Source organism: Ambystoma mexicanum, chromosome 2q (genome assembly GCF_040938575.1).
Source record: "Ambystoma mexicanum isolate Mex_15411 chromosome 2q, UKY_AmexF1_1, whole genome shotgun sequence".
NCBI lineage: Eukaryota > Metazoa > Chordata > Amphibia > Caudata > Ambystomatidae > Ambystoma > Ambystoma mexicanum.
The window spans coordinates 976,905,591-976,926,387 of record NC_090924.1 but is presented as its reverse complement, the minus strand read 5'-3'; the positions used below and the strand labels follow the sequence as shown (position 1 = coordinate 976,926,387).

Here is a 20,797-nt window from a genome sequence, read left to right as displayed (position 1 = left end):
CGAGAGTGGGGTTATTACAGACGCTTGTGGTCACTTGTCTCGTATGTATCAATCTAATGAGGATACCATGAGGGTTAAAGGGCAATCGTGCAAGGCGTCTCGGTTGAGCTCTAGAGAACCACCATCAAGTTCTCTAAATGGTTTGATTCTCTGCACCACTAGCCACGACTTGCAGATCCAACTGACTACCTCCACGAAAGAGATTTATGAGATTTATTTTGTAAAAAAAAGACATATAAAAAACCATGCCAGCTAAGGTTACCTCAGTCTAAAAAATCTAAAAACATTCAAACAACCTTGACTACCTATCACAACAGCTCCAGGAAATTCCTATGAACTATTGCAACCATCTCAGTTGAAAATTAACCTCTTGAAGAGCAATTCCAACCTAGGAAAAATAAATCCAGGGGAAAAAAGAAAAAAGTTCTCAATACAAGAACTAAGCCCTTCAGTGTTGAGTGCAAACTGTCCTCTATAGAAACTCGGTACACCAGCATTATGCTTGATTCAAGCAGAGGATCCTGCTGTGTGCGTGTCAGCCAGTATGCAAATTCTCCAGGATGTAACAACTCACTTAGTAGAGGGGCAAGTTTCACACATTCAGCCTAGTAAGAGCCTTCGGTTGAGTCCTACAGTTATCCCAAAATTAGCTCCTGTTCCTGATGACCCATCGTTTTTTTGCACTCTGGCTGAAAAAAGTTGGCGAAGGCTACCAGAGGCACTTGAACAGATTATGTAATTAAAATCATCCTTCTATTTGCAATTGCAACCTTTGAGTAATGATCCATTACTTGATCATATAGTTCCTTCTGATTCCCTTGTTATTGTGAACAGAACTAATGTGTTATTGCTACTTAACTCTAGTCCCTTTTTGTGATTTCTAAAGTTGAGTGATCATGATCAGGTAGAATTTTTGCATGGATCTAAACTAGATAAGGGCATTCGACACATAAAATCGGCAATTGTTGTAGATACACTATTATTGGCGGGCCCCGCGCTTGTCTCTATGGGGTATGATCTGGTTGATGTGAAAGACAGATGTCAGTTCCTGGCTCAGCCTTTAGCCATTAAAAGAAATAGTTTGTCCACACGTAGCCTGACCAGTACTATGTCATTAGTTATCACTTGCGAGAACAACACTTCTTGAAGGATACAAGTGATCTTGCCGCGTAACCTAAAAGAAACCCCAACATTGGGTCTCAAGGATTGTCTGTGGTTGGCGAGGGCTTTGCATCAGCCTACGTCCTTGGAGCCATCTACAGGACAGCGTCTTTAACCACCTTGTTATAACTTTCTTGTCCTGGAACACAAGGGCCTTCTCCCATCTTTTTCTGGCTCAATCTGAATCCCTTAATCTGGGGAACTTTGATATTGTAATATTACAAGAAGTATGGCTATGGGATAAGCCTCTCTGAGATGGTTATACAATCTTTCTCAACCCAGCCTGTAAGTGTCTGAAGGGTAGACCCTACAGGGATTTGTTAGTAGCAACCTGTAGTGATATTGGTCTATTTGCAACTGCGTGGTCTGATCCTTCGCCATTTCTTCAAGCCATTAAGCTGGATTGGGACAATGTTCTAATACCCAGTTTGGAACCTATGATATTGATTAATGTGTGTTGGAATCCAATCCTATTGCACCATCTAGACTTATTTGAATGCTTGAATCGTCTGTTTGAGGAGTGGCGGGTGGTTAAACAAGGGAACAGTATGTTCTTCGGCGGTGGCTTTAATTGTATTTGCAATGAAGAAGTATCTAGTGGCTTTAGTACATCTCCATCCCATGCAAAAAGCTCTTTTGAGCGAGGCAAATTATGGGTGGATCTGATGGGTGCTTCCAATTGGGGAAGTTAAGAGAGTGAAGAAGAGTTTGTTGTTAAAATATAACAACTGGTTGAGAATGAATAAATATCATCTTGGGCTGAAGGACTCAGAGTTAATGTTACAAGTATTGCTTGCTAACCAATCTAATATCTTCTGGTAACGTATCTATAGAGTAACAGGATTTTATGTATTTATTTATTTCATTTATAAAGCACACCAACAACCCGGAGGCATTGAGGCGCTGTTACAGGTACAAGTCAGGTAAACGTAGTTTGTCATGCAGTTCACGTGAATTACATCAGTAGTGAGAGCATACGATCAAATACCAAGAATAACAGTATTATCATGCATGTTATTGGCAGCGTACAATTGCAAATACAGGTCTAGGGGATGGGTGGCAGGGGTTGCAGTGGGAGGGGGAAGCAAGTTATGCAAAAAGCTGTGTTTTGAGCGCTTTGCGGAATAGCCAGGAAGATTTCTCCGCTCTAAGGGAAGGAGGGAGATTGTTCCAAGGTTTTGAAGCAATGTATGGGAAGCTGGCCCTCCTGCTTTACATCTCTTGACTTTGGGCACGACTAGGCGGCCAGTGTAGGGGGACCTCGTAGGTCTGGTGGTAGGTGTCTTAGTGATTCTGTAAGTGAGGTACGGGGGAGCTGTGTTGGATACACTTTTGTGGGTGATGGAGAGGTTTTAAATCTGATGCGCTCCTGTATGGGGTGCCATTGTGCTTCTCTTCTAGCTTGAGAATTTGTGATCTCTTTTTGGGATGTGGAGGGTTGCTCTCAAGACATTGTTTTGTACTACTTGGAATCTTTGTATATTACTTGCTAAGGTACCTGTGAATAGGACATTACAGTAGTCAATCTCAAGAGTTGCTTGGGCAATTGTGAAACAATTTTCTTTGGTGAGGAAGGGTCTGGCAGTGTTCGGGACCTTGGTGGAATAGGCAGCTGAGTAGGTATGGCGCTTAATTGCCTGTACATGTTAAGAGAGTCGTCAAGGTAGACTCCTAAGGTCTTCACTGTTGATGAGACGGGAATTGTGCAGTTATCTATCTTGAAGGGAGAGTAAGTACTGTTTGTCCAGGGACTTCAGGGCATTTGGAGAGCGTACAATTAGAATTTCTGTCTTATCACTATTGAAGCATTTGTCAGTCATCCATGCCTGTATGATCGAGTAGATATTGTTGAGGGAGGTGGAGTCAGCTGTGTAGTTGCCTGATAGAGGGATCAAGATTTGAGTATCATCGGCATAGTTTGTGTAGGCGATTCTATGCTTGTGTAGGCTATAGGATGTCAGGCTTTCCAATTGATTAATCCCATATTTATCTAATGGAAGTTGGGTGGAGCATTTTAAAACTCTATATTCAGTAACCGTAGGGGATGATACTTCATGCCCATATCAGGGTGATTCTAGATGGGAGTTTGGCTTCTCTAGAGAAGAAATTTGGCAAGTAATTTTGCACATCAAACCCTCTAGAGCACCCGAACCCATCAGTCTACCGAAATATTACGATGAAGGGTAATCTGGAATTATGGGAGTGTATTTAATTCTACTCATTTGAGCGAATAATATCTTCCTGCTCTACTTCTCCCTTATTGAAGATATCACACCTGGTCCCCATTTTTAAAAAGGGGGATAGGTGTGATCCATGGTATTATCAGCTGATAGCACTGCTCGACGTGTGGAGCAAAACCTTCTCTGTTTTACTACTGAACCACTTAACAAGAGTGGGCAAAAAACTTTGGAAAGGACGATCATAGACTGTCAGGGTTCAGGAAAGGACTGGGGAACTCTGTGAATGGTTTTGTACGATCACTATTTCAAGATAGTTGAGAGATAAAAAAGAAACCAATATACTTGGCTTTCATCGACCCAACTATGACTTTCAACTGGGTGAGCTGAAATAGTCTCTGGGAAAAACTTTTATGGTGGGGATGCCCTAAATCGTTGGTCTACCCACTGTGGCACTTGCATTCTGACACCAATTTTACAGGTACAATTGTATATGGACGGGACAATGTCACCCCGGATAGAGACCTTCAGAGGCCTAATACAAGAATGCATCCTGGCATCTTTTTTTTAACTTGTATATCTGAGACATTGCGGATGCTTTCTGGGAGACAAAATCATTCCCTCCCTCGCTAGGGGTCTCTCCTGTCTCATGGTTGGCCTACGCCGATTATCTGGTTTTATTTAGACTTGGAATGTTATCTTAAAAGAAATGATCTTGAAATCAATACAACAAAATCCAGGAAAAAATCTAGATATGTGTGGTATTTTAAAGAGGAAAAACTAGAGGTTGTCGATTAGATGACTTTCTTGGGTTCCATTTTCCATGGGAAACCATCAAAACCTAGCTATCCAAGCCAAAGGATTGCTCAGGGAATTTGTCTGTTTTTCAATGCAACCTCCTATTAAATGTTACAGAGCTAAGGTAGTATCAGCATTGACCAATGGAGCATAGATCTTAGGCAAGCCGGATACCTTTTGGATATATGTTCTTAAATTGCGATGGGGAGTTCCAGTCCAAATTATCCATTTTGAATTCGGCCTCTTGTTTTTGGAATCTAAGGTCACATGGAAAATAATATCCTTGTATAGAAAAATTCGGGATCCTCCTGTAGTTTACTGTTCATCAATTTATTACAGTACTGCTCTAATCTGAGCCTCAAGAAATAAAAAAATATGGTCTTACGATTGATGCAGGACAAAAGAGGAATGTATGAAATATAAACTTTTAAAACACATTTCATGTACGCCTTCAGAAGTATCTTATTAAATTCCCATATCAAAAAAGGCATCAAGTATTCCTAAAATTTAGATTAAACATTCTACATACAAAAGAAATTGAGGAATTAGGGCTAAAATGTGAAAATTGGAGAGGAATTGTAGATTTTTAAAAATAAGACAGAGATCGAAACCTTAAGACATCTCCCGATAGTGTGCTGCTATTGCATCATTACAAGAGTTATGTTTTCTATGTTTTAGAAATGTTTTTTTCTTGTCTGGAGAGGCATTCTAGATTAGGAATTTAGAAGGGATCAATACTTCCCTAATGTTATCTGTGCCAACATTTTTGTACTTTTTCCAACCATATTTTAAATTCTTGTTGTAGTTGTCTTAACTTTTCTTCTCTTTTTTAATATAGGTAAATGTGAATTATTATAATGAATGTGGTAATTATCATATTCTATAATTGTGAAAGGTGTGTTTGCAAGCCATAACACAGTAAGAATAAATGCAATAATTAAAGCTATTGGCATATAAGAGCTGGTAATCTAAGGGGATTTTCCCTGGTTTAGTAATTTATAAAAAGTCTCCCATAAATTCTGAGACAGAGACAAATGTTGTAATGGAGTTAAATTCGCTGGCAAGATGAGCATGAATATTCAAAAATGTCTTATATAGCCATCAGGGCCTAGGGCTTTTTTATTGGGTAGAAAAGTGAAAAATGTGAAAAAATATCGTAATAGATTGCACTCTAGAAGTGATTCCCAGAATTCTTCCTCATCTTCATTTAGGAAGATGATCAGAACTAGATATTTTTCCTTGACGCGCTCCTTGCCCGACAGACATCAGGTACGTTTCCAATTGAAAAAGAGTTTTGTTTTAAAATTTTGGATTTACACTGTCAGTTTTTATTTTGGAACCAATAAAACATTTGGAATGCGTTGCTCCTGACAAAGATGGTATTCACTCACATATGCACCTATAACGCGCTCCTAAGGGCCAGGGTACAAAGTCTGCCTCGAAGAACCTCCAAGCAGCGCCAACATCGTCTGCAGCTCTTGACCCTTCTTCATCTCTTGAACTCGCATCACCATCCATGTCAAAGGGCCAATTGGTATAGTGGACGGATTTTACGTCAATGTTGCAGTCCATCTTCAACAATGACGAAGACCAAATTCCTTTTGAGTTAAAACACTTCAGAGTTTGGACCCCCCAAAGAGGTAATCACAGGGGAATCTCGGATGGCTGAACTGGTCACGGACATAAAGGATGTAAGTGAGCTTCAAACAACCTGACCCGTACACTCATCCTAATGCATCTTATGGAAGGATAATGGCGAAGGTTTCAGAATCATTGGGGTAGGATCCTCCCATAAAACAAATCACTGAATTCGTTTGTACTGATATTGTAGATAACAAACCTCCTAAGGAACCGGTTTTGCTGTTCTATGCAGCCTTGAGGGACCCACATTTGGAGTTATGAAAGAAACGATGTTCTGCACCTACAGTACATAAAAATCAGGTTAACAAAAAAGTACATAGATATTTCTACAGGCAGGCCCAGACATTCTTTCCAAACACCCCATCCCCAAAGGTCTGTTGGTACAAATTTCAACTTCTGGGATGAGAAAAGATATGATGCACTAGCAAAGAAAGTTTTTGCTCCTGTTAGCATACCTTTGAAGGCTATTAATGCTGTAGCATAATATATCAACGCTCTGTGGGCTGTACTATCGGAAGCAGCACAGCACATCCCAGAATGTGAAATGAGAGATGGGCTCAGGGATCTGATCACATATGGTAAGGCGGCTGCATGCCAGGCCCAGGCCCTGCAATCAGGATTTGATGCAGCAGACTCCTTAGTTGGGGCCATGGACACTAGTTTGGTGTCAAGAAGATTTTCTTGTCTGAGAAAGTCTGGGTTTGCACTAGAAGTCCAAGCAAGGCTTTTAGACATGCCCTTTGATGGCACTAATTTGTTTGGAACAAGAGCTGACAATCGAATGGAACAACTACAGGCTTCAAAAGCTGCAGCAAAATCCTTAGAGGCAGCAACGCATTAGCAGCCAGAGTTGGGGAGGCAGACCTTTTCACTACTTCAGCTCTTTTGGCCAACATCGTAAAAGCCAAACCACAGCTAGGCAGGGTCAAAGAAAATGTTCAAGGCCAACAAAGAAAGGGAAGGGGTTATCATAAACAGTTGTGTCCTCGCTCTCATCAGGAACAGCCAGCACCCCAAAACCACTCTAAGCGCATCTTGCCCTTTTCCTAATGCTGGTGTCACATTAATTTGGATGTAGGGGTGCACCAAGTGGTGTCCCGGGGCTACTGCCTTCCATTTGTGGAGTGCCACCCAGATTGTCCTCCACCTATGCGCCTTTTGCAGGCTCCAAATCTTCTACCTGTGAAGGCATCATGAAGCAGGGCACAGACAAAAGATTCAAAGTTCAAAATAAAATGGTTTATTAACTCAAATGTCAGGATGGTTGAAGGCCTAACTTGCCCTATGCTAAGGTGGGATTTGCCTACCTTAATGAAATTAACGAAAGTCTGAGTCAGAAAGTTCAATTTACGTCTTTCTGTGTCCAAAACCTATCATTGCCCTCACAACTAAAGCTAAACAATGTGTAGGGATATCCATAATAAAAGAAATTGTGATCAAAACAAAGTTCTGAGCTTCTTCCAGCTCCTAGCTTCCTTTTTAGCTCCCCTTCCCCAAGTTCAAGAAAGTTCCACAAAAGTCATGAGATTACCTTTCCCAAGTTCAAACAGTTCCACGCATCCTTGGGGTTCCCTTCCCCAAGTTCAAGACAACGCAGTTTCAAAGAAAAGGGTCTTGAGGACTCTGTCATCAAGACAACCTTGCAGTTCATAAAGCCCCAGGGTTCCCTTTCCCAAGACTCCAACGTATCAACTTATACTTGGTTTCGATCTTTCAATGTTCAACACAACTCCAGGTCAACTTGACACTCCTTCTGGATTGCATTAATGGCTCCTTCTTGGTTTATTTCAACAATGACTTTGTCTTTCACAATTGAGGGTTCCCAGGTCTAGGCGCAGTAGTCAGACCACACGGTCCACCCATCACAGATCACGCAACCAGGAACTCTTGGCTCCTCAGCCACACAGGTTCTACTGTATTTTCCCCAGTGTACAGATTCACCCTCACTTAGCTTTTCTTTGTCAGCCTCTTGGTTTTATGTACATGTTCACACTCACTTGGCTTCTCCTGGTAATCCTCTTGGCTTTGCCACAATGTGTCACATATCCTCATCCAGTCTTTGGTCTTGCAGCACTGTATTCATGCATAAAGTTCAATTTGCTTTGGTCTTATTTCTTCCCACCTTTAGGTCATGGTCTTTCACACTTGCTCTCTTATTTCGTATCTTGCTTTTAAATGGGCCCTTTCACATTTATCTTTAACCAGATTGTAGCTTTGCCCGTAAAATGTTCATTTAGTGCATTATTTGTTACTATTTAATTTGCCTCTTAATTCTCAGTCAACCCACAGCTTCGGGTTTATTTCACTCTGCATACGTCATCGGCATTTCTCACTTCCACACAGCCCCTAGGAGCGCCCAGGCTTCGAGTGATATTCCTCTTCACTCACCGGTCCTCTGTGTTCCTTTCGGGCAGCTGCATCACTTCGCTTCTGCTCCTCCGGCAGGCATGCCAATAACCGCAAGCCCCGCTTCTGTGCACTCGCTGGCAACTCTGCTTCTCTTGCGCGGACACTGACTGCGACTTCTCTCTTTTCTCCTATGCCCGCAGCTGCAGCCGTGGCTCTCCGACCACGCAGGCTCAGACACCTGTGGACTTCTGTCAGCCAGACTCGCCCTGGGCTCCACAGATCTTCTGGGTCGTCTGCCGGCATCCTGGCTTCCTTTCAGGACCCATCACACCTACCTCCTTCCAGAAAGGACTCCCTGCTGGTCTCCCCCACACAGGCCTCCTCCCCATTGGTCTCCATGTTACTGGTTTCCTCCCTTCTTATACACCTGCAACCACTTCACAGTTTGCAGGTGTGAGTTTTCAATTAGCATTGCCTGACTACAATTAAAGGGACATGTCTGACCTTTATAGTACTTTCTAGGCATCTTCCTCGTCTCAGTACTAAAGTGGTGAAATTACCTTTTGATGTTCGTTACTCCTAGTCGCCTCTTCCTCGTGCCAGTACTGTAGTAGGTTGAATGGGAACATTGAGGGAAGCTGTTTTACAGTAGCCCAAAAGGGCCAAGGGGAGGGTTAGGTTAGTTTTCAGAAGGGAAAGGGGGATACCTTGCCTCGTCTGTGGGTACCCTACTCTCAATCCCTAGGACCCTCCACCTAGGTGATCCTCCCTCACTTCTCCACCCCCAGGGTCAGGATCCAAAAGTGATTGCCTTTCCCTGGCTACCTGAGAAGAGGATCCAGTGGGAGTAGGAGTGAGGATACCCTGAGGTTACTCACATACTCCAGCAGGGGATTACTTTCATACTGGTGAAAGGTGCATAGAGAAAGTGCCTTTGGCAGAAAGGAACCAGGGATGGTATTCTCTGTAGCTCCAGGATTTGTTGGTGTCACTCAACCTGCAGAATGCTTATTTTCATGTGCCCATAAATCCCTAGCACAGAAGTACCTGAGGTTTGTTATTTGGAGTACCCACTATCAGTTTTGGGTTGTACCTTTCGGGTTAACCTCCACCCCGAAGGTCTTCACCAAGTTGCTTTCGGTGGTGGTGGCCAGTCTAAGGACAGGGAGGGATTCATCCCTTCCCCTTCTTGGATGATCGGCTGTTCAAAGCCTGCTCATCGTAGCAGGCTCAGGAACATCTCAGCCACACCTGACACTTCTTACACAAAGTGGGCTTCTCCCCCAACTTCAGGAAGTCCCCAGTGACACCCTCTCAAAAGCTCCAGCTCATCAGAGCAGTCCTGGACTCTTTGTTTGGAAGGGCTTTTCCTCCTGATGGTAGGGACTTCACATTCAGCAGATGGTTACGAAATTCTAGAACGTCCCAACGCTGCTGTCCCTTGACTTTCTACGGTTGATGGGTCTTGTGGCATGCTGCATTTTCCTGGTGCTGAAAGCCTGTATAAGGATAAGCTCAATTCAGCTGGCCCTCAGATCTCAGTTGTGTTAGTTCTCAGGGATCATGACAGACCATCCTCAGGTCCCGAACAGGGTCTCACAGTATCTCCTTTGGTGGATCTGCCGAGAGCACTTGTTAGCAGAAGAACCTTTTTGGCAAAAGTGGCCAGAGGCAACCATGTTTATGGACGCTTCCTCGAAGGGTTGAACCTGCACGTCTGAACAAGCTGATAATGAGTAGATTATTGTCCCCGGCAGAGACAAGCCACAACATAGACCTGTTGGAGTTGTGGGTTATCAGACTGGCGCTGATTGCGTTTTTGACATTGATGCAGGTTGAGACTCTCCTGATCATGATGGACAGTACAGTGGCCATGCACTATCTCAACAAGAGAGGGGGCATATGGTCACTAACTCTCTGCAGGGAGACAATGCAGCTCTGGTGTTGGGCGTTATAGAGCGGGATCTCCTTGTTGGCAGTGTTTGATAAAAAGAATCCCCTGCAAGACCGTTGGCAGTTTTGTTGCAATGTTTTTGCCTAGATCTTTTAGCAAAAAAAGACCTAGGCTCAATAGCTTTCAGTGTGGACTGCACTCCCTAAAAACCACTTGAGTGGTTTCTTAAAATTTTAGATGTTAGTATTTTGCTCATGGTTTGTTATATTCCTAAAATAATTCGTCAAAATGATTCGTTCTCTGTATTTTTAAAATGAATGTGATTTATTTGCAGATGCCAGATCACTGCCAATGCGTTTCGGACAGGTTAATCCTCTAGCAGGCATTTCTGTTGCATTTGATCAACAACAAAACAGTGTATCAATTCAATCAACACATACATTTCATATCAAACGTATCATCAGGTTTCAATATGGAAAACAATTGGGACAATATTACAGCAAAAATTAAAGTATCATAACGTAAAACTGCATATCACAATTCAAATGCAGGTTAGTATACATGCAGGCCACATGATAGTGACAAACAAGAGTAGAACGACATTTAGAGAACAATAAAAAAAGAAAAAACAAAGAGAAGACATCAGTTAATAATAATAAACTCTTAATATGCACCTTTTCCATTAATCAAATGCTCCTTGTTTGTTATGGATAATGATGTCTTCCAGGTTAAATATCACCATCTATAAAGACTCCCTGCTACATGCCCAAAACGCCTTCATTGTGGTGCTTGTTAATGCTGACAAAGATAATTAGTAAGGCAAAACGTGGTCCTGCTCAAAGATGTATCGGATTCATATGTTAACTATGTTGCGTGAGTCCATCCTCTATAGTTGCTCCCTTTAGTAATATCCCTTTACACCGTGCTGATGAACTCAGACTCTGTGTCACCATTATTATCATGTGGGGTCAATAAGAGGCTTACCTATTCTTGTATACTGACCTTTCTGCAAAGTGGTGTATCAACCTGCTGAATAGGTTAGATATCGATAATATTCTGCAATATTACACAAATATTGTATAAGCATCTTTGCTCTCCTTGAGATTCCAAGGATCGTGATAAACGGAAGAATAATGTCACTGTTTGGCGTAGCATCTTATAAACGCACTGACTGATTCGTGCCGTGCTGTTATTGGATGGTACTAAAATATTCCTTCTCGGTTGGCGTGGTGCGCGCGAAGGTTTGAGCGTGGCGTCTCAAGCGTGATACCTGCAGAGAGCTCACGCTTTCTCATGTATGCATATGTTCCCATGGTATGCAATGATAAAATTGCAGCAAAAACGTCGCCTTTTCAAAAAATCGCTGCAAAAATGCTGTGGTTTGACCCGGTAAAGGTGTAACCCATTATACCATTTAAGGGGAGCAGGGGTTGCAGGGGTGTCCCCCGCTCTCCTTCAATGGTATAATGGGTCTGGTGGTTGCAGGGGTGTGCCCTGCATCCTTTACATGGATTGCAGCGTTAAAACCACTGCCTTTTTGCAGCAATTATTTGTGTAAACAGCCATTTTTGCCACGATTTTAACACATGGAACCGTTCCCATGGTAACAATGCTAGACATCGAAGATCTCATCTAGTGTTATGAGGGCAATTACGGCAGCCATCTTGGAACCAAGTAGCTTAGAGTGTCAGAAATGAGAGTTATGTCAATCCTGCCATTGACGTAAACTCTCAATTAAAACAAATATATAGACTCATAATCAAAACTGTATAGGAAAATATATATACAGACTGTTATTATTGAGGTCATATGCTACTTGTCTCACGGAAAATGCAATATATTGCATACGATGTCCATGTGGCATATATTATGTAGGGGAAACATACGTATACGGATGAATGAGCACAAATCGTGCATCAGGAACAGAAATGCCACATCAGCAGTAGCAAGACATTTCAATGAGAAAGGACACAGCATCTCTCAATTGAAGTTTCAGGTATTGGAAACCATTGACAAGAAAGGTCAAAGAAAAGAATTCAAGAGACTGAGGACACAGAGATAAGCCTATTGGATGAACCGGCTAGATGCCTTAAGTCCCAACGGAATTAATGAAGCGTGGTATCGTAATTGCTTCTGTTTTTGTGATATGCTTTCCATTAAGACAGCAGATTTAACCTCGAGTAACAGTCTGTATATATATTTTCCCCTACTGTTTTGATTATGAGTTTATATATTTGTTTTAATTGACAGTTTAGGTCAATGGTAGGATTTACATATGTCCTAAGCAACCAATAATTAGCTGTCCTAAACTACCCAAGCATAGTTAGCTGGGGCTAGCAGTAAGTAGTTTGATATAAACTGACCATGAAGCACATTCAGGCTAAGCTAGGCTCAAGAACTTTGATCTTAGGAAATATATCTTTGAAACTAGAATAATTTGTTACCCTTACCTAAGGCCAATTAACTATATTACAGAGTTACTATCATGATTAGCGTAAGTTTTGACTTCCACTGTATAAGAGTTTTCTTTCCTTTTTTACTTTTCACGTTGTTTGTTTTTCTAATTTCCCAGTGAAGTTCACCAACACCTTCCTCATGATTTATTACTTTTTAAGTTGACGATGTATACACACACCACGTTATCTCACGTCATATTTCTAATTTCGGACACTCTAAACTACCTGTTCCAAGATGGCCACTGTAATTTCCCTCATAACACTAGATGAGACATCTTCGATGTCTAGCATTGTTACCATGGGAACATATGTACACATGAGAATGTGCAAGCGTTCTGCAGGTATCCTGCTTGAGATTCTGCGCTCAAACCTTCGCTCGCACCACGCCAACCGATAAGGAATGTTTTAGTACCTTTCAATAAACAGCACGGCACGAATCAGCCAGTGCGTTTATAAGATAAGATCCTATGCCAAATAGCAACATAATTCTTCCATTTACCACGATTGTTCGAATCTCAAGGAGAGAAAAGATGCTTATACAATATTTGTGAAATATTGCAGAATGCTATTGTAATGATATCCAAGCTGTTCAGTAGATTGATACACCACTTTGCAGAAAGGTCAGTATACAACAATAGGTAAGCCTCTTACTGCCCTCATATGATAATAACGTTGAGACAGAGGCTGAGTTAATCAGCACGGTGCGAAGGGCTATTACTAAATGGAGCAGCTATAGAGGATGAACTTGCAACATAATTAACTCATGACCACGATACATCTTTGAGCAGAACCACGTTTTTTATTAGCGAATTACCTTTGTCAGCACTAGCAAGCACAACAATTAAGGATTTTTGTGCACGTATGTGCACGTATGAGGGAGTCTTTATAGATAGTGATATTTTACCTGGCAGACATTATCCATACCAAACAAGGAGCACTTGGTTAATGGAAAAGGTGTATATTAAGAGCTTATTAGTATTGACTGATGTTTTCTTTGTTTTTTTGTTGTTTGTTTTTTATTATTCGCTAAATGCCGTTTTACTATTGTTTGTCACTGTCATGTGGCCTGCATGTATACTAACCTGCATTTGAACTGTGATATGTGGTTTTACATTATGATACTTACATTTTTGCTGTAATATTGGCCCAAGTGTTTCACATATTGAAACGTGATGATACATTTGATATAGATTGTATGTGTTGATTGAATTGTTACAATGTGTTGGTGTTGATCAAATGTAACAGAAATGCCCTGATGAAGGACTAAGCAGTCCAAAGTGCATTGGCAGTGATCTGGCATCTGAAAAATAATTATTTTGACAAATTATTTTAGGATTATAACAAACCATAAGCGAATTACTAACTTATCTAAAATGTTAAGAAACCACTCGAGTGGTATTTAGGGAGTGCAGCCCACACCGAAGGCTATTGAGCATAGGTCTTTTTTCTCTATTACTTCCATACATGCCAAGCACTGAGGCGTAAAACAGTGGGTTGCACCCCACTCAGAATTCACTGCAACCAAAGAGACTATTGTTTGACTGTTAAGAGCTTCTTTTACCCTAAGTGGTGGCCGCTTTTCCTCTTTTTTGCCTAGATCTTTCCCTCATTTGTAGATGACTTATTCTTGTCTCCAACAGTGAGGCAGGAGCAGTGCCACCTCGCCAGATGTAATGAGTATGTAATGGCTCCAGCAAGGGTTTGTCAAATTTCTTATAGAAAGGAGGGCAAAACCCATTTAACCCCAAGACTTTATCACTCTTTAGAGCGGGTGCGTCCGTAAGTAGTTCACTGCCCGAGTATAGGGCCCGTCTGGCTGATTAGGTTTTATGGGTCATTGCCGGGAAGATCCGGTCATAGTCTAGGAGTGGGGCCCGAATGTCTGTAAATCAGTGTTAAAGGCCCGCCCTGGCTGCCGTAACTTTTTCTGCGACCAAAATGTCCCAATGTTGATCCATCACAGAGTCATTGAGGGGCCCTCTGCAGTCTTCCAGGTGTGGGCTATTGTAATTTTTTCCGGCCAGTAGGAGTTGCGTAAGAAGTTTGGCAGTTCTCCCCAATCTCGGGTAAGCCCGTAGTGCTAGGGCGCCTAGCTGGATGATTTCTGGCTCTCTGGGGATCATCACCTGGGTAATGTCTTCTATAGTAGAGATGCATTGGGCCCAGAAGGATTGTGTGTTTGGGCACGACCAACACATATGAAAATACGACCCTGGCTGTCCACATAGGTGCCCGAAAGGGACCGGTTGAAGTGGTGGAGGCGTAGCGGGGGGGTAGTACCATCGCAGAAGCAGTTTATGGGCACATTCCCGGTTGGTGATGCAAAAGGAGGAGGAGGAGCGGGTTCTAGCCCATATGTCCACCCACCTGTGGTCTTCCAGAGGATGCTCATGTCTGTCTCCCATTGCGTCATGTAGGGGGTTCTTGTGGTGGGCGTATCCTCCTGTAATAGTTTGTAGAGGGTGGAGATTTTCCCCCGAAGCGGCAGATCCTTCAAGGTAAATTCAAGAGGGCATGGGGTGAAAATCAATGCTTGATGAGTTTAGGGGTGAGAGCACCAGTGTCGAAGTTGCGCACAAGAGAATCTGTCCTTTTCCGTGAGGTGGAAGGCTGCTTTGCATTGTTCAAAGGAGCGGGGCTGGTCATTCTCAAAAAGCTGTCCTAGGGATTCAAGCCCCCCTGCAGTCCAGTTTTTGAAGTTCAGCTGGTTTGGACCCAGGAGAGAAGGCTGGGTTATGAAAGATCGGGGAGGAAGGAACCAAACCATGCGGGATGCCCTTGTGTTTTAATGCCCCGTCCCATGTTTTAAGAGTGTGTTTAGTGGAGGCCAAGATCCCAACCCAGGTTTGGCGTAGTGGACCTTGATGCATTTTCTATCGAAAATTGTGAAAAGATTGTTTTTACTTTGAGCATATGTGCATGCATTTTACTAGCTTTATTTCCTGTTTCATAGTTTGTTTTCTTAACCTGTAGCAGACCGTACTCTGCAGTGTTGCAATGAATCATGTTAATTCAAGTTCAAATCTCCTGTAGATTGTGATACACCTGTAAGAAAGGCATGGCATCAACGTAAAACAGACACAACTGATCACAGTTCAAGGGTGTTTAATAAACTGTAAAATGGGTGAGATAAACACCTAATCTAAACCTAAATCTAGGATGGGAGCAAGCTACAACCAAAAAATAATATTACCATCCAAGTGGAGTCTAGACAAATAAAAGGGCCTATACTAAGAAACCTATTGCTAATCCTTACCGCTATGTTGCAAAATAGTGTGGTATAGTGTTCACAAGAAAAGAAAGAAGTGTTCCCAAAATTATAAGTCAGGATGTTATGGCCGGGGTCTCCCTTCCCCACATTTTTAGCAGAGGACAAGGTAGGACTCTTGAGCACAGCACACTCCTGGGATTCTCCGGCACAAGCTTACAGTTCCTTTTCTCTATATCAGCGCCTTCTGTGCCCAAGTCTCATCTCAAGCAAAGTCTCTTGCTTCAGAGGGCCTGATACTTCAAAACAGAAGTTCCTTCCGTTATCTTTTTGCGTAGGGTGATTACCCTTCACCCTTGGATCCCCCTCAGCCGAGCTCTGATCCTTCTCTGTTATCAGCCTCATTCAGTCGGGCTCAGACCAACCCACTCACTGTGGACATCCCTCAGCCGGGTTCATACTGGTCATCACAATGTTATTCACTAAGCTTCTTCACAATTTGCTTTTTTATGCCCTCAGTCTGGTTTACTATAGCTTTTCAATCACAATCACCTTATTTGCCTATTCACCAGTCTTAATGTCTTTTTAAAGAACCCCTTTGGTTTTAGTAAGGTCCCCCTCATTTGGGCTTGGACCTTCCAAAGCATTTTGCCAATTCAATTAGAGACTTCCGAAGGGTGATTTTGTCTTGCTGGGTCACTCTGTTTTCATACAGCAAGCATGAGTTTCACACATTCACAGTTCACGCTTGTTTCACAATGTCAAAACTTCGGTAATAGGTTGAGGACTTTGAATTGTACAAGGGATTTGGCTCGACCCTTGAATGACCATCTTAACACTCTATATTGGCCTTCCCTATGGCTTCTTGGTACTGGTAGTTTTCTTTCTTTCCAATGTTCAATACAGTCTCTTTGTTCATAAGAGGGGTACCAGCCAGAACCTTCTGAATTGGCGCCCACGTGGCGCCAGACCACTCTCTCTCTGACAATGTGTTCACAAAAGACCTCTTGTCTAATTATCTTCTTACTGTTGACACTGGAACCTTAAAACCAAGACAGCCCGGTTAACTGTTAGCTTCTCAGATGACGGCTGTTCCGGAGGCGTGACTGAACGGGAGCAGATGGAGGAGCCGCATCTATGGAGGGGCCGCAGACCTGCCGTTGGTGAGCTGACTTCGCGGGACTGGCTGCTGGAGCATCGCGGACAGAACATGTGAGTGTGAGGCTGCGATGACAGCCGGAGATAGAAGGCAGAACTGCAGGAGCAGGGAGCTGGGTCCAGAGAACCGCGGTGAGCGTCCGCTGTCGGCAGACAGTTTCAACGCTAAGCATGGATTTGAGCCTGGGCGTGGCTTAAATAGCCGGCCACACCCAGGAATGTATAAAGACTAGACTGTGGCTCCCTAGTGCTACGGTGTCTCATGTCTTCCCCATATTAGTTGTGATTGGGTCCAGGAGCGCCATGCTCTGGTCCACCTGGGCACCTTGGGGCACTGGAGAGACATGAATAATCCATAAGGGGCCCTGGAAATATGAGTGTGTGATTGTGTTTTGCAGTTGGTGGAAGCCAGGGCAGAAAGGGTTGTGACATGTCCATTCTTACAAAGACCACACCCAAACCTTACACCCAATCTCCGCAGCGCTCAGAGAAGGGTCGTACGTATGGAGGGTTCTGTGGCTTCCAGGAACGCTGATCCAGGCAGCCGACCTCTCGCCGTCCCAGAGCCAGCGCAAACAACAAAAAGGGGTAAGGGGAGTAAGGGCTTTTTCCAGTCCCCCCCCCACCCCCTCAGCCTCAGCCTCTGAGGGAAAGAAGGCATGACATGCCCCTTCGGGTCCACGTGTCTCCGGTGGGTGGCAGGCTTGCTCTCCACGCACATTTCTGGCACCAGAATTTCGCAGACCCCTGGATCCTCTCCGGAGTATCCACGGGGTACCTGTCGCGCCACTTACCTGCTCTAGGGGTGGGGGTCTGCTGGTCAGGCGGTCTCCTTCCTGGAGACTCTATCCACGCTGGCGCCTTTGCCGGTGTCCCCCGGTTCGGGCTCCCGGCTCCCTGGGCGCCGCCATTGTTGGTGTCCTGCGCATGCACGATCATCGGCGTTCTATGTTGTGACAGGGGCTTGCAATTCAAGCCACGTTTTGGCCCCTGGGCTATATTAGGGCTCCACAGGCTAGGATCCAACGCGTCTCAACGCGGTTGGTTTCCTGGCCGTGTTTTCGCTCCTTGGGGTCCTGCCTTGCCTGTGCTCTCCTTGCTACAGCTACCTGTTTCCTGAAATCCTTGCCTGGGTCTACTTGTTGTACCTGCACCTGCCTGAGCTCTCCCAGGATCTATCCTGCTTAGCTACCTGCACCTGCCTGAGCTCTACCTGGGTCTACCCTGCCTAGTTTCCTACACTTGTCTGGGTTTCCCTGTTGTTCCCTGCCTGAAATCTTCCTGGGGTTTCACCTTTCCCTCTTCGGGTTCTTTGGGGGTCTGGTCTTCTGGTGGCTTGGGTTCTGCTCCCCTCTTTGGCCCTTCCTTACCCTGGTGGGTCCGCCTTCCCTTTTCCTTCCTGACCTACCACCCGTCTTGTGCCCTGCCGGTATCTGTGCCTTAGACATCATCTTCTTCAAGATACTTCCGAAGATCCGATCATCCTATTCTGCAGTGGACTTCACCTGGCCTTCTCTGTAAGTGTTTACACTGTCCTGACTGTTAGGGAGAATTCTCTGTTTAGGCTGAATTTCCTAACCTAGTGAGTCCCCCAGCAGCTTTGCTGGATTTTTGGGGTTTATTTTTTTCTCCTGCCAAGAGTGAGACACTTTACCCTCACTCTTGGACATGATTTGAGTGTGTTCCTTTGACTCTAGATGTGTTTAATGGGCTATGGGGTCTTTTACTCCATAGGGCTTCAGGTGTTTTTGTGATGTGCGTTACACAGCACCCTCAGTGCAGTAACACAGGGGTGTCATAGTGACCCCCCAGTATAGACTCCATACCCTGGGACGGACAACTGTCTCCCAGGGCATGTAAAGTCACCATTGACTTTACTAGTCTTGAATTCTGAACAGAACCAGTACAAACCATCATATTGTGGACGTACTGACCGGGGCAATTCGATTGCCCCGGGGTCTGTAAGTCGAGGGGGTACGTCTCCGTCTCCCCTGATCGAGTTTTGGCTGGTGGCAGTGGATACTACTTTTTTATATTCAACCGCGAATATTTCTCTATGGGTTTTTCCCATTGTTCGAGGCTACTATCTTTATTTATTTAATTACAATAGCCTCGAACATACCGCCGGTTTATTTATTTATTATTAATTCTCCGGTTGGTATTTTTTGCCAAAACTCGGTTCTAAAATGGCGTTTGTGTTCTCTTCTGTGACTCCAACCCAAGTCGAGCCCTTTGTTCCACTTTTTGGCGGGCTTCTCCACAGAAGCCCTCCAAAGTGGTGCCACTCTGTCTGGGGTACTTAGATGGGGTGGAGGGGGATTTAGGCACCCTGGACTGAGTTGCCTAAGCAACTCAAGTCGCACTCCGTCCTGATTGGCCCAAGTGGTGAGCCGGCCGGCTCACCACTTAGCATGTTTGAGTGACAGCTAGGCTGAGTGAATGGGGGTTTTCTGCATAAAAGCAGGGCTTTGGGGACTGGAGCTTTAGAAATCGCCAAAGGACCTAAGAATCCGACGAGGGAGAAGCTGAGCCGACCTGCTACGCCGACACCACCGGTGGAGCCCTGCTGAACCGTCTCACCACTTTTCCCAACGACAGAGGAGATCTCCCACCGGAGAGTCTTCTTCCTTTGACTGGTGGGGATAGCCAGTTTCACCGTCTTTTCGCTTTCCCGACGCATCTCGTGGCCGCCTTGCCTGTGCCAAGCACCCCGGCAACCGGAATACCACGTTTTACCACGACCGCGAAATAAAGGGTAATACCTTTAACCGGAAAACTCCGCGGCTGGTTTCTTCCCTGGCAGTGCAACGACCTTCATCTTTCCTCCAAGTCGAGATCTTCTCTTCCTCTGGACGACGCCGAGACTTGCACCCGCTGCCAGGAACAACTGCCACCGCTGGAGGATCCTTCCCACTTAAGGTACTGTGTTCCGCCTGGCTTCCCTTGCTACCGACTGTACGGGGTAGATTTAGCCCCCGGCTTTCGAACCTGGGTTAGCCTGGGACACCCTAGCTAAACTTTTCTGAGCCTCTCTAAACTCTTTTCAAACTCTCTGCAAGACTTTCAAAGCCTAGTGTAACTGTGTGATCTTGGGCGCATTTGTGCTCTGCTCTCTCTAAGAGTGGGCCCAGCCTATGGACTTTGGCTCACAAGTGACTTTTGCTCTTCTGTCTTGCTTAAAGTGTTCCTAAATCTTAGAGTGGTGTATCTTCACATATTCTGCCTTTTTCCCTCCCTTTTTCATGAACTTATTGGAGTGCCATCTATAGTTGAGCGCTCACCTCTGTCTGGAAATCAGTGGTGTTAACTAAGACTTGTCTGATAAGGAATAAGGGTTGTATATATCATAATAGTAACTGTGTTTAGAGTGTTTTACAATAAGAGTGCTGGAGTGTTTCAAACAGTGTGTTTTTAAATAAATAATTATATACTTTGATACCAAAGCTCTGGTCAGTGTTTGCTTGTGCTATTGTGTCTGAGTGCCTATTGTGTATACTTTGCATACTGCCTAACTCTTCTTGAGGGAAGTCTGACTGCTCAGCCACAGCTACCAGGTAAATCTGGGTGGTACAGACTGCTACCAAGTGGGTTTACTGCTAACACCTGTAGTCCTAAATCTTTTGCAGTGTTCCCAAAGGGAACTGCACAGGTTTTCTGCCTAACACTGACATTACGATAATCAGAGAAGCGTTGTCCCGTGGCGTTGGGAGCTGGTTCAGCCCTGTCCTGTTGGATATTGTCAGGAGGGTGTTGGATCGGTACCCTGCGTCACTTATTCAGCTTGCGAAGATCCATCGACAGACTGGCAGCCTCACCTCCTCGTTCCCCTGGAAGAAAAGTTAACCAGCGGTCTCGTGACGCTCTGTATAACAGTACTGCCTACCCATCCCAGCCTCTCCTCCCTCATCCCCTCCACTCCCACAGTTTGTGACAGCAGCTCTTTTGGCAGAGATCC

The 20,797-nt window shown here is 44.2% G+C and overlaps 1 protein-coding gene across 2 annotated transcripts in view; it reads left to right on the top strand.

Annotated features, from left to right (window-relative positions):
• The window catches only part of ULK4 (unc-51 like kinase 4), a 2,742,936-nt gene that overhangs the window by 1,373,583 nt on the left and 1,348,556 nt on the right, over positions 1–20,797 (top strand). The window lies entirely within an intron of this gene.